The sequence below is a fragment of the Lepeophtheirus salmonis genome, chromosome 13 (genome assembly GCF_016086655.4).
Source record: "Lepeophtheirus salmonis chromosome 13, UVic_Lsal_1.4, whole genome shotgun sequence".
Classification (NCBI taxonomy): domain Eukaryota; kingdom Metazoa; phylum Arthropoda; class Copepoda; order Siphonostomatoida; family Caligidae; genus Lepeophtheirus; species Lepeophtheirus salmonis.
The window spans coordinates 23,530,327-23,546,641 of NC_052143.2; the positions used below are offsets into that span (position 1 = coordinate 23,530,327).

General features: G+C 30.3%; 1 long non-coding RNA gene across 1 annotated transcript; it reads right to left on the reverse strand.

The window, feature by feature from the left end:
* Positions 1 to 3,090: 3,090 nt before the first annotated feature.
* On the reverse strand, positions 3,091 to 8,794 carry LOC139907021 (uncharacterized). Its single transcript, XR_011783320.1, has 4 exons — positions 8,707 to 8,794; positions 8,558 to 8,634; positions 8,261 to 8,500; positions 3,091 to 3,514 (listed from the first exon to the last, which is right to left on the reverse strand). It is a non-coding gene; the product is annotated as an uncharacterized lncRNA (long non-coding RNA).
* Between the last annotated feature and the right edge of the window lie 7,521 nt (positions 8,795 to 16,315).

The window sequence follows — 16,315 nt, forward strand, 5'->3', positions numbered from 1 at the left end:
AAGTAGAAGTAAGTCCAACAGGCTCATATCAGGGAGTTCTAGTGTGGGGGAGGTTTTGAGGATCAAAAAAAGGGATTTTATTGATGTTAAGAAGGTCCCGAGTCTTTTTGGCGTTTGTATAAGAACAGAGTCTTCCTGAAACTCGAATAAGGTTTGTTATTCCTGCTACTCAGTACCAAGGGAATATATATCTTTTTTAGCAAATTTAGGGACAAGAGGAATGCATGTGAACCAATAATTGAAATATAAAAGGGGATTTAATCCAGTTGAAATAGATTTGTCAAGTTTTGACATAATGTTGGAACTTGCTCACTAATCTGGTTCTTCCTCAACTCGTTGAATGTAACATCATATATTTCAAAGTCATATTGTATTCCATCCATTCCACAAAGGGGAAACAATTTAAACCCCCATTTATATGGTTTACTAGGGAGTTAGTCCCTAATATTGTGCTCTCCTTTGAAAGGGACCATTTGCTTATCGATACAAATCAATTAGTCTAATTTTTTTATGGAGATGTTATAGTAATGGACGTATTTCGAATTTTTTGACATATACTCTGACTCATCTCACGGTAGTATTTACGCATTATTTGTAACATTGAGATAACTTTTTTATATTCTCCCACATATTTCTTGTAAATGTCTGACCGATCCAATCCAACCGAAAAGTTGGTGCTCAAATAATTTCTTACTCTTTTTGCAAAGTCTTTTCTTTTTGTGTTAGAAGAAACCGACTGAAAAGTATCTTCTTGGTCGTCGAAATTTTCATGGACCATCACTTCCTACAAACATATAGTTATAAAACTTTTTGAATAAATGAGACAAGGCAGAAGAAACAAATGCTAAATTTTGACTGATAGACTGATAATAGTGTAGATATAAGTGAATAATACATTATATAAAATTAGACAAGATATAATAGTACCATAGTGAAGATTTCCAGCGCCCTCATCTTCTGAATCGGCATCATCTTCTTCAACATTTTTTCCATTTACAAAATAATTCGAGCCCTTGGAGCATCGCTATAGAACCATATAGGTTTCATTTTGATTATAATAAACTAAGGGAGGGAAATACTTCATACGATAATATACCTTTTAAAAAGGACGCCAACCAAATTTTTCATATAAATCATGTTTAAACTAAAATTTTGATTTACCTTAGCAAACTTGCTCAATGGATTACATTATAATTAAAAATATAATTTGGTGTAATAATATAGCTTGGAGTATAATTTAGTACAAGAATTTAAAAGATGCTTCACGGTCCCAAATTTATCTGAAGAGGGAAATAAAAAAATGCAATTTATTAGTGATTTTTTTTTTCACTTTTACAAAGTACTTCATTAATATAATATATCAATCTAGAATAACCTTAAACGAAGGGGTGATTGATTTCAATATTAATTATACACCCTTACCTTAAAAGACTAATTTTTATTCCGTACTTCTGAAAGGAAACTGGTTCAGATAGGGTAGAGCAAAGTTTTCCTGTCGACATCTCATTTTTGAGCACGGGATTTATATCTGAGAACTATGCTAACGTGAACAAAAAATAGCTTTATAATATCATACTTACTTGTCTCCTTTTAAAGCTTATTTCTTATTGGAGAAGTAAGAGATACATTCAATTTTTTTGAATGTATATGGATAAATGTCTGAATTACTTAAACAATCTTATTTTTTTTAGATAAAGGAATTTCTATTACTCTACTAATTTTATAATAGGTTTTACGTTTTAGTAATGTGTGTATTAGTTTATAGTGGGTCAATTGGTCTTATTTGCTATGTTTTTGTGGTTATGTATGATACTGAGGATATATGCAGTCTGTGTTTAATTTAATGCATAAAGGTACAAAAAATGTGAAAAATCATTTTTGGGAAGGACCAATAGGGAAAGTAAGAAATACAATGAAATTTAATGGACTCAGAGGTATTTTAATAGTTAACGTAAATAATTTTGGATGATTTGCGTGGAACACCTCTTTTTTTTAAAATTTACACATACGCAAGATCAAAGTGAATGTTGAAAATTTCCTTAAATTATTTTCAATTTTTGCTATATAGGGGACTTTAAAAAATAAATTAAGTTATATTTTGTATAAACTATAAACAAGATTTATCAAAATATTTTCATGTCAGATAAATTACTTAAATCATTTTTTTTTAAAGTTGAAAAACATACCTTCCTATTAATGTGCAACCTTATGGAGTGTATATACCTTTCTAAATTTATCATAAATAGAGTTGAGGGTCTTCTAAGGAAAAAAGATCATAATGAGAAGGGAGTGAGACATATATTTTACTTAATTAAAATCCTTGTTAATAAAAGCTGCCTTTTATATGAGAAAACGAATAAATGCTATAAACAGGATAACTTTATACACTTAAAATAGCATTAGAATATAAAAATATTTTAATTATGATTAAATTCATAAATGTTGATTTTATTATGCATTTTTAAAACAATTTAAACCAAAGATAGAAGAGAATGCTTCCTTTAGAGGGAGAAGTTATCAACAAGACGACCTATTAAATTATGAGTAAAAAAAGAAGAAAGAGAGCACGCAACTACGGTTTCTCCATCCTTAATTTATAAAAGGTAGTTTTTTCAACAACAAATTATTCAATTCTAATCATAAATACACATTGGAAGCCCATCAGCCTTTTCCTCTTGTTACTACTATTTAATTGTGAAATATATTTTGAAGTGTACATTGAACTACTTCTTTTGGAATTCATTATTATTATACTTTGTAAAAATTAGGCGATTAATCGGAGATCAATTATTTTCTCGCCAAAAAATTGGTATCAATTTAAGAAATCCACATCGGATAGAGCAACATGGTTTAGTGGACAATGTACTCGGGAGAAATTATTCTCCTTAGCTTAATGTTGCTTGATTTATTCGAAGTCACTCCAAGAGAAGAAAATATATATTATGTATATGAACTTCAAAGACAATTTCTAAATCAGGTAAATAAACTTTAAAACTACAATGTTCAAATCATAATCTTGAAATTAAATTCAAATTATCAGTCCTGAAAATAATGAATAAACATAAACAATTTCTTTAAAACTACTTGCATCTAAGAATAATTTATTCTGAATTTATATATTGGAATAATATTTTGTAATCTTGGCATTGAATTCAACCATTTGAACTATGCGACTCCAAATTCATTTGACTTCTTGTGAAAACTCACTCTACTCTTCCGACTTTATGAATGAATAACATTATTATCCAAAGATAAATCAAAGAATAATATTATGGAATCGACGTAGCTCATGGAGAACGTGCTCAGGTTAAATTATTCTCTTGAACTCAATGTGCGTAGGTTCGCAACCCGGTAATTCCTCGAGAGAGGAATATACTTTATGTATATGGACTTCACACAAGATTCCTAGGTTACATGGAGTTAATTAATACTATAATGTTTACTTATACTTAATCAGTGAAACTCCATCGTAAGAATTAATACGTTGTTTATTTGAGCTGTACAATAAGCGATCCTTGGAGAAGGAAATTATCAATCAATCAAGTTATCATTTTTACTGCATATATAAGCCTATTCTTGAATGAAAATACAAATGTTAACTTTTCAAACTCATTCTACTACTAATTTTATGTTCTGAATTCTCTTTTTCATTGCTTTCATTTTTAGACTTTTACGAGAAATACATATAATTAATTAAATAGTACATGTGTAATATATTATACACACATTGTGCATTGTAGGTATTTTTTATGCGTGATGTACATACGAACCAAAATAGTCTATGCTAAGATGATTTATACATAAATAGACTTATGTTTTCTTATACATTACATATACGCAGTGATGTATAAAAATGTTCTGCCTGTAGGAATAAAGTAGTGATGGTACAATTAGTTGGAAGCCAGAATAAGAGAATCGTGTGTTTTTTCTTGAATTGGAGATCAGTATCAGAAAAATAATTGTGAATTTGCAATTCCGATTCTTATCTATTACTTGTATTTAACTATTTATTACTTTTCTAAGTTAGAAAGAAAAAATAGCTCCCCTCCAAATTAAGAAATTTTGGCTCTCGCCAAAAAATTTTATATTTTATATTTAATTAAATTTTCCATTTTTGTTTTGTTTTTGAAGAAAAGCTGTCAGGACGTTTAATTTGGATCAACTGTTAACATGCGTCATAGGGAGGAAATAAACACAAATCCAACTTTATATTATAGCAAGGATTTCCAATTCGAGCAAGAAAAACCTTCATTGTTACTACCCACCCTTCATGAGCACATGCACTAACTATTTGGGTTCATCTTTAACTTGAAACAAAACAGTTATAATGAATTAACAATTATAATGTAAGAATACCACAGTTCTAATTAAATTAAAAGTGGAAAAATGATAATAATTTAATACATTATTACCTTAAAAACTTAAAAGACTATGTAAAATAAATACCAAAGTGTGTATTTGTAAGATAAATATTATAAAGTTAAAATGATATAACAAGCGATATGTATCAAAGAAGGGTCATCATGTTCAAATAATTTTCTAATGTATTTACTAAGAGTGTCGTGGAGAGCTACTTCTCTGTTTATGCTCATAAATTACTATTAGGATGTCTCTATGATGCACTCAAATTTAATATTTTCTTCCAATGCCGGATTCATCATTATGAGCCAGTCGCTCTCCAAAATCATCACTCCAAAAGCACTGAATTCTAAGCCTTCTTCTCCTTTAAGGAAGGGGATCCCCCTAGAGCAACTATAGAATAGATGGAGAGAGGACTCTACTTCAATTTTACAAAATGTACAATATTTATCTTGTGGTTTCGAGGTCTTATTATTTATAAATAATGATCCTGTAGCTAATTTATAGCGGAATCACTTTTGTTCCGAGTTTGTGAAGGATTTTTGAAGAATGTATCATGCATTATTTAGAATAGGGTAGTCGGGGAAGATACCTCACTGCTCCAGACGTATTTTATTAAATATCTGGGGTTATTCTCCATTACTCTTCCAGAAAAGGCTTTCCTGATTCTGCTGATGCTCAATGTGTACAAAGCAATAATACCCGGGATGTAGGGTCCCATTTTCAGGTAGTCTCGTTGTTGCTTAATCGCACACCCTCTCGTCAAGAAGTTGTGGGATGTCAAGGAGGATTCTCTGTAGTGTGTCCACGTTACTCTACTCATAATTAACTTTTGCACATAATATATATAAATAACCTCTTCACTCGTTGTGTACAAAACCTTTATTTTTAGTAGTAATTGTATAAATAAATAAAAAAAAGGAACAAGAATCAGATCAACACATACAAATAAACTCCAGAAAGTAATTAGTTAAATAATAATAATTAATAAATATTAGAAGCACAAAATTCCTATCCTTTAGTTGTCCGAATGAGGTGATCTAATATTTACATTTCCTCATTATGGTGTATCATTATATTATAATTTAGGGGCTCGTGTGGACATAATAAAAGTTACTACTTTATACTCATATGTTCTGTATTCCAGAATTAAGTAATAATGAATATAACTTTGCGAAATTAAAATGTTGTTCAGTTTAGCAACTACAAAAAGACACTTTTGCTTTCTAAGACATATATTATACAACTCTGAATATGCAGTATATATACATCATAATTATATAAAAAAAAGTACTGCAAAATAGTTATTAATTTAAACATTGGTAAAAAGTCATAATTAATCAGAAAGGAAAGATTATAATGAAAAATTACTACTGGAAATATACCATGGACTTTGAAAAGATCTTCCCTAGGCAGGGGAGGGGGAGGTTTCTATTCTTCTCCTTTTCAACTGTCATACTATTTGCTCTAGATTCTACTATGAAAAGCCATTTTTTTGAAAGTAAAATGCTTTTAGTTTATTCCGACTTTCTCATCAAATAAAGATTAATATTTTAAATAACAAAAATTAAAAAACGGAGTTTTATTTAGTTATTTAAAAGCATATGAAAGATTTAATAGTTATAAAAAGATGGGGTAGTAATACCCTCAATAAAATATTAATATATTTTGTATAACAGTTTAAAAGTACATAGAGTCCATATATCTCATGATTGTTGTATTCAGACCTGCAGGAAGAGCAGTCCTTTTTGATTTGTATGCATTAACTGTCGAGTAATGAGCTAATTTGAAGCCTTGAGACTTATAATAAACCTATCAGTAATGATACTCTCGACCATAGGTAGATAGGGCTCACTCGACCAGAAAAATAAAATGAATGGAACAAAGATTCTACTGCTTCCTTGCAGAAAAAAAAAAGAAGCATTCACGCTCCCTTTATTCGACTTGCTGTTGTATATCGAGGATACCCTTTTTCCTTTCCACTGAACCAATTTCTATAAAGAAGGGGGGCATATCGTAGGAAATTAGCTACACAAGTCAAGTGACCCCTGCATGTAGAATTTAATCGGCAATTTTTCCTGTGAATCTTTTTAGCTCGCCTCTTGATGTAAAAACATGTTCTTTATATAGTATGTATTGATTGACAGTTCTAAGGCGTGGGTTCAAGATGAGGGGTTCATCAGGACCTAAGGCAATGAGAGTACTAATGAATGAAGGTCTTTATTAATTTTTAACTTCCTTCTATTCATAAAATATTTTGCCTGAGAATCCATATCCATTTGATCTTTCGAATGGGTATTTGATGTCCTTATTTATAAATTTTGTCCATATTCCATTTTTTCCTACTTAAATATGAAATAATATCATTTTAATGGAAAGCCATGCAATTTTTTCCTGTCATTAAATAAATAATATAAATTTTCCGACTAACAAGCTACTTTTTCCGATTCTCATAATCTATGGGTGTAACTCCCCTCTGTGTCAATGGACATGAGTTTAGGTTTCTTTTTGAATTTATCTTTAGGTGAAAAATCCGAAATGAAACTTAGTTTTGACTCATATGTCTGATTTCCGTTATATCTGAGTTTTAATTCGAGTTTAACATTATTCTGTCATTTTTCACGTCACAAACAATCTAATAAATTGAATGTGAAGTTAATAAAACCCATATAAAATTGTCTAATGGTTCAAAAATGTGTGTTTGTTTTTCCTTTTCTCGTAGTGAGTGAGTGATTCCAAAAGACAGACATTCGAGGAAGTCCTCGGAGCAAATTCTACTGGCCAGGGGCAGTTCAGCAGACATTCCTTCCAGTACATGTACTCTTCTCCATTGATGAACACCGATACCGAATTCTGAATTATACACTCTCAGTATGGACTGGCATTGTATTTCACTGTTTTTTTCAATTTATCCCCCTACTTTTTCTTTTTCTCTCTCTTGGTTTCTATCTTTTTTCTTCTTCTTTCTCTTTGGTTCTACCTCTTCTAGCTGGGGCGGTCCAATACATATGGATTTGAGATCGCCTAAAAAAATGAGTGTTATCCTTGAAATATTGTCATGGCCTTATCTCAAATAGACAACGATATAGAGTGTTTTTGGGAGAGGCTCTTTTTAAAAAAATCAAATTTCATACTTTCAGCTATACAATGGAATACTTTTAAACTTTTGTACTAAGTTGAGCATATGGTGTTCATGTTCATAAAAAAGTGTGATCTTGTTGGATAGTCATAATCATATCACAGATTCAAAAATATAGATAGTGCAACAATAAAACAGAAAACGGATCACATTCAGAAATGGTATCTTAGTTTTTTTAGTTCCAGAGTTAAACCAAGAAAAGACTCTCTATACTTAAAAAAAAATCAAAAAAACCAAACGAAGACGATTGGAATCTCTAAAATGTTTTTACACCACTTGCGATACATTGACAAAAAACTAAAATCTAACAAATCACTGTGTCTTTCTAGATTTAATGCCCAACTTTATAAACAATTTCCGGAACTAGCTAAATATCTAACAATACTTTTATATACAACATTTTTTGGGGAAGATCTTACAACAATGCAAAAACTAGACTCATTAAAAAGGGGAAATGATAAACAAAAATATAACATTGGAGGGCAATAATGTTGTTAGAAAACTTATATAAAATTTATTCTGCCTAATTAACGGAAAAAATAAAACCAAATTTTGAAAAAATTCTCCCTGAGACTCAGTTTGGTTTCCGGTCCGGACACTGTTATGTCTTGATTTTGAGAAGGCTTTTGAATGCTTGAATAACTTGCCATGAGGACTCCTCATGGCAAGTTCTTCAATAAAGAGCTTTCCTGCTGTGGTCTACTACGCTGTAAACACTCTATTAAAGCATGTTGATTCAATTATTCATAACGAAAAAAATACCTCAAATTAGATTAGAACGTGGAGTAAAACAAGAAGATCGAATAAGTCATCTCATGTTTCTTACTTCTGTTGCTTGTCTCCAGAATACATTGGATACGTGTCTTGAAGGGATGGAAAGTGAAGGAAAGAAGGTGACCAATCTCTTCTTTGCAAATGATTTCATTGTCATCCTGAGTGGAAAAAACATCCCCAATTATGTAGGGAAGCTTTACCAAATTCTGGATGACTTTGGGGAGAAAACTGGTCAAAAAATAAATGAATGCAAATCACATAGGTTAAATAATCGGTCGAAAATACCTCAAACCTTAGAAGTCTTCAATAAAGTGGAAAATCAAATGTTCTTGGAAACTTCATCTCTATCGACCACGCTAACACTGTGAATACAAAAATAATTGACTAGCGTATTAGTAAATTGAATAAAGAAAATAATCAAAAGATAGACTTACAACAATAATTTCAAAAATGTTTTTACTAAAAATGTATCTTGTATAAGCTGAATCTAATGTCTTTTTAGTTTGAAAAATTATGAAAAACGACACTCTTCCTATTAGTTATTCTCCATATTAGAGTAGTATATCATTCATAATTTATATTATGGAAAAACTTATCATCTTCTATTTAAAACTGACATACATATTTAACAAAATGAACAATATCTCAATGTATTTTGTTCGATATAGTATTTTTTGTAGTTTTTTTTTTGTCGTGAATATATTATTGCAAATAAAACATTATTTGATTATATACGATTTCAACGTCTCATAATGACGTCACAACTTATCCGTAGAGGATTCATGATTTATCTTATTATTTTTTTGTGTAATTCCATGTACTCCATAAATTGATCCCTTCAATCTTTGGAAACTATTGTTCATATTTATCCAAATAACCCCAAGGATGGATTCATAACTGGGATAGCCAACTCTACATCACTAAAAGGCTAAGCTCTTAGTACAGAGAAGGTGTGACGACATTCTTGGAATGGTACACATTAAGATATTGTGATCTATTTGATATTCATACTCTCTAAGGAAATGTTTTCTCTAAAAGTTAAAGACTTATCCTGAATAATAAATTCATCATAAATTCACAAAAATATTAAATACATGGGCATTGGCCAATGCATATATGATTTTCATATTTACTCAATATTACAATCTAAGAAAAAAAAAAACGCTATCTGAAAATTCATATGACAAATCTATTGTCATAAAAAAATTCTATTAAAGGATAAGGAATAGAGAGTCAATACAATGAACCTTTTTTGAAAAGCTATGAAATCTAGTATAAACTAGGATGTTGATATGTAAAGTAAAAATTCGGTAAATAACAACAAAATAAATAAATAAGGGGAGTTAGGGAAAATTCTCCTTAAACGCTGTGAAGTTAAGGGTGGACTTGCAGGTTCCCTTATACATTTTTTTTTTTGTAAATGAATCGAGTTAATTTGTAAAATTATTAATATTTATAAATGTTTACTAAAAATAATATTATTAGCAATAAGCAGGTCCCTCTAAGTGGTCTTCCGTTTATTAGTAAAGGTATCATTTCCCTCAATACTTCTAATAACATCAATATTGAAGCTTTAAGAAAGACAAAATAATATAAAATAAAAATAAACTTTAGATCAGTAGTTACAAAATTGGGCCAAATTTATGAGGGGTATAATTTTGGAGGGTAGAGGAAATGAGACGAGTATTCTACAACTTTTAAAAATAACTAAAAATGAGACAGATAAGTAAATAAATTTCAACTATTGAATCTTTGACTGGGAATTAATCTCGAACCAAATACTGAAGATAGATTTTTTTTTAAATGCTGAAGAGGTGAGAAAATAATGATATAAATTTCTAGTCGCATAGGGTGGCAATTAAATCACTTTTTGTGAAAAAGTAAAAAAATGAGGGTTCAAATGTGTTCCTCTTGATAAAAAAATACGACTAACAATGTGTGAAAATTTTCTATGAACATTTGGCCCTAAAGTTTTGAAATTTTTCATATTTTTACAAATGTGATTTTGTTTTAATACTATCCGTATACTACACATTCCAGTTCTTAGAAAAATTAAAAAAATTAGTTAAGTTAAACTTCTATCAAAAGTTTTTTTATCAAATGTTTATGATAAATTATTTTTTAAGTGTCTTAAAGAAAGATTAAAGTATTTAATTGAAATAAAGCTTTTTGCCTGTCAGTCAGTTCACCTGTGTATCACAGCAAATGAGCAGCTACTCATATCTAAAAAAAATGCGAATACGATTTTTACTTAGATTCACAAAAAGAGGCACCAGAATTTTCAATTTATTGTATCATACGTAGGTGGCCTACGCTACACGAAGTGTTGCAAGGTGCAATTTGACATTTCTTTTGGTAAGTTTGACATTTTTTTAACATAATCGTACCCAGAATGTTTTGACGTACGACCATCATTTGTGTTGTTTACAGTGACTTGAAAAAATTAATTTGGCAAAAAATGGAATTAAGTCGTGAACATTTTCGTGCGATCATTTTTTACAAGATTCGACGTGGATTATCACGACAGGATTACATTTATGAGCTTAAATCTTTGTATGTCTATTAATCACCATCCTATAGCACTGTAAAAAGCTGGTTTAATGAATTCAAAGACAAATTCCGTGAAGGTCGCCCAAAAACAGCCGTTGATGCCGTGCGTGATGTGATAATGCAAGATCGTCATGTGACATACCGTGAGATAAAGGCATCCTTCCACATTTCTTCCACCAGCATACATTCGATATTGCATGTACACCTGGCTGTAAAGAAGATTTGTTCTCGTTGGATCCTGCACAATTTGACAATTACTCAAAAGAAGTCTCGTGTCAATTGGTGCAAAGAAATGTTGAACAAATACGCTCGTGGTACTTCAAAAGACGTTTATAAGACTTTCATTGGTGACGAATCATGTATCCATGCGTATGTGCCCAAAACAAAACAATAATCGACCATTTGGCTCGTCTTTGTAGACGAGCCGAATCCAACGAAAGTTGTCCTTGGAAGAATCACTTCGATACAAACGTTCGCCTGTTTCTTTGGCAAAACTGATCATGTGGCGACTGTTCTCCTTGAGCATCGTAGGACTGTCAAGTCTGAGTGGTACATCACAATTTGTTTGCCTGAAGTCTTTGGAGAAATTAGAAAAACGAACAAGAGAAGACGAATGCAAGCTCTCACACATGGGCTCAAACCAGCGCCTTTTTGAACGACCAGAACTTCGAATTGATGGGTCATCCGCCGTACTGCCTTGACTTGGCACCCAATGACTTATTTTTATTCCGGCACATAAAGAAAAAAATGTGTGGTCAATGATTTTCGTTGCCAAAAGATGCTGTTGAAGTGTTTAAAAACCATGTTTTGGAGGTGTCTCAATTGTAGTGGAAAAAGAGCTTCGACAATTAGTTTGAGCGTATGCAAAAGTGTATAAGTCATGCCGGAGAATACTTTTAAAAACAATAAAACCCTTTTTGATGATAAATATTCGCATTTTCATTATTAGGCCAGAAATATATATAGTTGCCTACGTACCGACTGATAGACAAGACAGACAGATTTTGATGTCATAGAGTATAACAACAGTATATTATCAGCATATCAAACCAAAAATTATATGATTAACAGTAACATTTTAAAGAATTTTTTAAGAATAGCTGTGAATTTTTCAATTTTTTTTCGAAAAAATTTAATATTTGAGATTGTTATAAAAAAAAAAAATTTTTGTAAGAAGTTCTGAATGTTTCTTTCAATTTTTTTTCTTTCCAAGAATCAAGCCCCTCTCCCCAAATATAATCCTGCAGACGTCCCTGACCAAAGATTGCACTCCCTATACTGCAGCAAATTTTATTCAAGAACAAAATGGGATTTTAGTTTTTAAATAATATTTTATTAATACAATGATATTCATTCATAAATATGATTGTAGATACACCAAAAAAGCAAAAAAAAAAACAACAACAATAAAACTCGCCTTCACAGACAAAAAAATATTTAATTTTTTAGAATAAAAATAGACATTTCACTATAAGTATAATATATCAAATTTCCAAGGTCGATATAATAATATATGTATATGAATGAATATTTTAGAAAGACCTTTCTCAATGTAATATTATGAGTAATTATTTCTATACTGTTTATAATCTTTTCAACTAATTGGAATGTTCCGATATGGAAAATAATTGCACAATAATTTCTTATTTGACTAAAGTCATAATGATTGAGAAGCAATTCCCTTCCTTTCCTTATACATATTCCTCCAATGTATCTATAAACATATTTCTTCCTCTGATATAGCATTTTCTTCTCTCGATATTCCAAACATTTTTTTGTTTGTTTTTTTGCATGGGAAGATGAGAAGCTGAGAAATATTATAGATATATTTATTCTAGAGTACAGTTCTATGAATATAACATATCCTTTATATGTATATAAATATAATACTTTGATGAATGAAATTTTTTTGTTCAATAATAACCTTATTTATTGTTTCCTATCTCACCCATAAAAATATAAAAAATGAAGTAGATAGAAGTAACATGATCGTCAATGAAATTCTGATAAATGAACAATAAGGCTAATGCATTCAATGTGCCTATACAGAACAGTATAGATTGAGGGCATTTGTCCCTCCCAATATTGAAAAAAAAATTACCCTTCTTTGTTTTATTCGAGGATAAACCTACTGCAATGAATAATCTAGAGCAATGGGTACCAAACCTTTTTGAGTTCGACCCTTAAAATATGCAGATAGAAAATGTGCAACCCCTACATCTGTCATAGAAAGATGAATATAAAATTTGGAGTGTATTTTATGCAAATAGATCAATTGGTTATATTATTTAAGTTTAATTACCTTTTTTTTTTTTAAAGAAAAAATAAATTATTATCCCTATTTTCCCAGAAAAAGTAGTTTCATCCTCAAAAAAAAAATATATTGTCAAAAGCAAAAATTCCATTTTTTTTAGGGGAGGGGGGCGGGGTGCTATAGATCCTCAATCTTCACATGCAAACACCTTTGGGAGTGTCCAGTAGTTTTTGTGGAGGACTATCTTCTGGGAAATACTTTTTAAAATGATCCACTTATGATAACTTATAAAAATATATACATTCATCATTATTTCAGTTTGAATGGTATAATTAAAATTGAATTCTTCTTTCATGGAAATCATAAAATGACCCCACCCCAACTTTGGGAACCACTGACCTTAAGTAGAGTTCTCATGAAATATATCAGGAGTTGCAGTTAACATTAAAGCTTCAAAACTCGAGTCCAAGCTGAGGCTTCCTAATCTATCCTCTGTAAAATCAAATAGTTGGAATAAAATATTATTCAATATAGTCACCTTTGCCGTCAAAAACGACCTCAACTCGACGTTGTAAACGGTAGCAGGTCATAACGGTATTCTTTTATGGGGTCGTTCGATGTCGAGTGTACACACTTTTTGGAAATTTTTTGACATGGTCAGCAGCCATTTTGATAATTTTTGGTGAGGGTCTAAAATTTTAGACATGTGCCAGCGTGAAGGCATGCTTTGGAGTCCCTCAAAGTTTGCCCTTTTACGAAGGATACTCGAACTTCAGTGAGATATAAATCCACTCAGACTCAATTGGTTTCAAACATGATTGCTTTAAATACTCATAGGGGCAAATGTTTTAATTTAATTTTTATTCAAAAAATATTTCTGTAATACACACTACACATCCGGATCTTCTTATAAAAAATGATCATTTTGTGTAATTACTCATGTACAATTATCTTAAAAAACTACAACTGTCATTTGATCATCTCAGTACATTTATTCGAGTACCAACTAATTGTATATTTGAAAGCTACATTCAGAAATTATAAAATGACTTCTAACTTTTTAGACGATTATGCTGCTCAATACTAACACCGTAAAGCCTTCTTAAACCTTACTCGCCACTAAAGGAGCCTTCATATTGCAGAATTTTGGTATTTTTTCTATTCTTCTATCATTAACAGATCAATTTTAATTTGTACACAGGCTAAAAACTGAACAGAGACTTTTGATTCAATTATGCCATAAACTAAGAGTTCGTAAAGAAAGTAATACTGCCAAGTCAAGAATTGAATTGGTGCTTCATAAGAAATCATTCATCTCACAGGTTTGGTAACAGTGAGATATAATGACCAATGGGGATTTCCTTGTATAATTAATCTGGACAAAGGAACAATGAAATCACCCTAAGTTTTCTCCTTCCGCAAGGTCCAGTATAAGTTTATATATGATCCCTAAAAACATAGAAAAAATATGCACCTTTTATTTTCTATTAATCGAGTGACAAGTTTTGCAAGACGTAAAAAAATCAGTAGTAAGAACTCAAAAGAGTAATATTATTGTACAAATATTAAAAATGAGTGATTTAGTAAGATATAGAACATTTTTAGTCATGGAATATATTTTGATATCAAATTAAAATTGATCTGTTAATAATAGAAAAATTGAAAACATAGAATTTAGCTTTGAAAAAACTAGTTATGCAAAGACAGTCATTTCTACGATCAACTGTAATATGATTCATTTAAATGAAAGTTTTAAGGTGATGTTAACAATAAAATCAAAATTTCTCGTGAAAATATGAAGCTAAACTTAAAATGCAGTACAATATTGATAAAATAATAGAATATTTCATTAACTTAGAGAAGGTTCTATGATGAATAATAAAAATACATATGTGACGTGATTATGTATATTTAAAAGTTGGAAGGGTTAGAAAGGAAGGATACATAATGGAATTAAATATTTTTACAAGAAAAATAAGGAATCTACTTTTATGGCAAATATGACCTTCTTCAATTATTGTCCTAAATTAAGATGATTCCATTAATCTGCCACTCTAATTTTTTGCATAATTGTATGAATAGGTTAAGATTCTTACAAAAAATTGCCAAAATTTCAAAAAAGAAGTAGCCTATTTTGTTGTGATATCAAAGACCTCAATTATCCATCTTTGGAGATAGACAAGAAGAGAACAAGACTATATCCTTCAGCTTTGCAAAACATTGTCCACTATTCTCTAAATAAGTGAGTGAAAGGATAAAGTTTTCGAATCTTCATCTAACTTGGTACCTTTCAATAATCAAAGTGGATGTCTATAATTATTGATCTACTCAGAAAAAATATAGTCCAAGAATGACCTAAGGGAACCATATTGTGACTGAACAGTAACAGAAACTAAATCGCTTTCTATGCTATTTTTATTATTGGTTATCTACTTTGGAGGTTTACAGCTCCACTTCTTTTAGTAGTACCCTTGAATGATCTCAAAACAGTCAATAACTTGATCAGTTTTATTAGGATCTATAAACTTCTGCAAATGCAGCAATCATGTCATTCTCGGGACATTTGTGGTACCTAACTGAAGAACTCGTACCGTTAGCATTATTTTGTGATCAAGTTAGAAATGACATCGGAACAAACATGGAATCAAATTACTGACTTTTGAACAAAGACATTGCAGCAAGAGGCATGACTCAAGATATTCACTTCCAAATCAAAGAAAAAGAAAGCAAGAACAAAGTAGTTGGTAATTAAAAATTGATGGATGATCTATGTATTTATATGTGCAACGTAGTTATTAATTTAATTATAATTATAAATTTTATATTATTATGTGAAGATAATAATTAGTAAAAAGAAAATAACTAAAAAAACAAACAACTATTATTATTTTTTACTTATTTTCTCAACTGAAGTTTAATAATGTCTTCTTTATTTAATAAACGGTATAGGCGCGATCACAGATTGATTGATACAATAAAGGAAAATAAAGCGACCAAAAAGTTATAAGATAAGATATTATTTGCTCGAATATAGAGATATGTTACTTTAAAACATGTTTTTAATAAAATGCATTATAAAATGTTTGTTTCATACACGTTACAAAATTGCAATTTTGCCAGAGGTAAACGTAACCAAATTTCCTAAAACTTTGTATTTGTATTCTACTCATATACCTACAGTACCAAAATGAGTGTTGATAACGTTGGGTCAACTGCATCACCCTAATAAACACTCACAA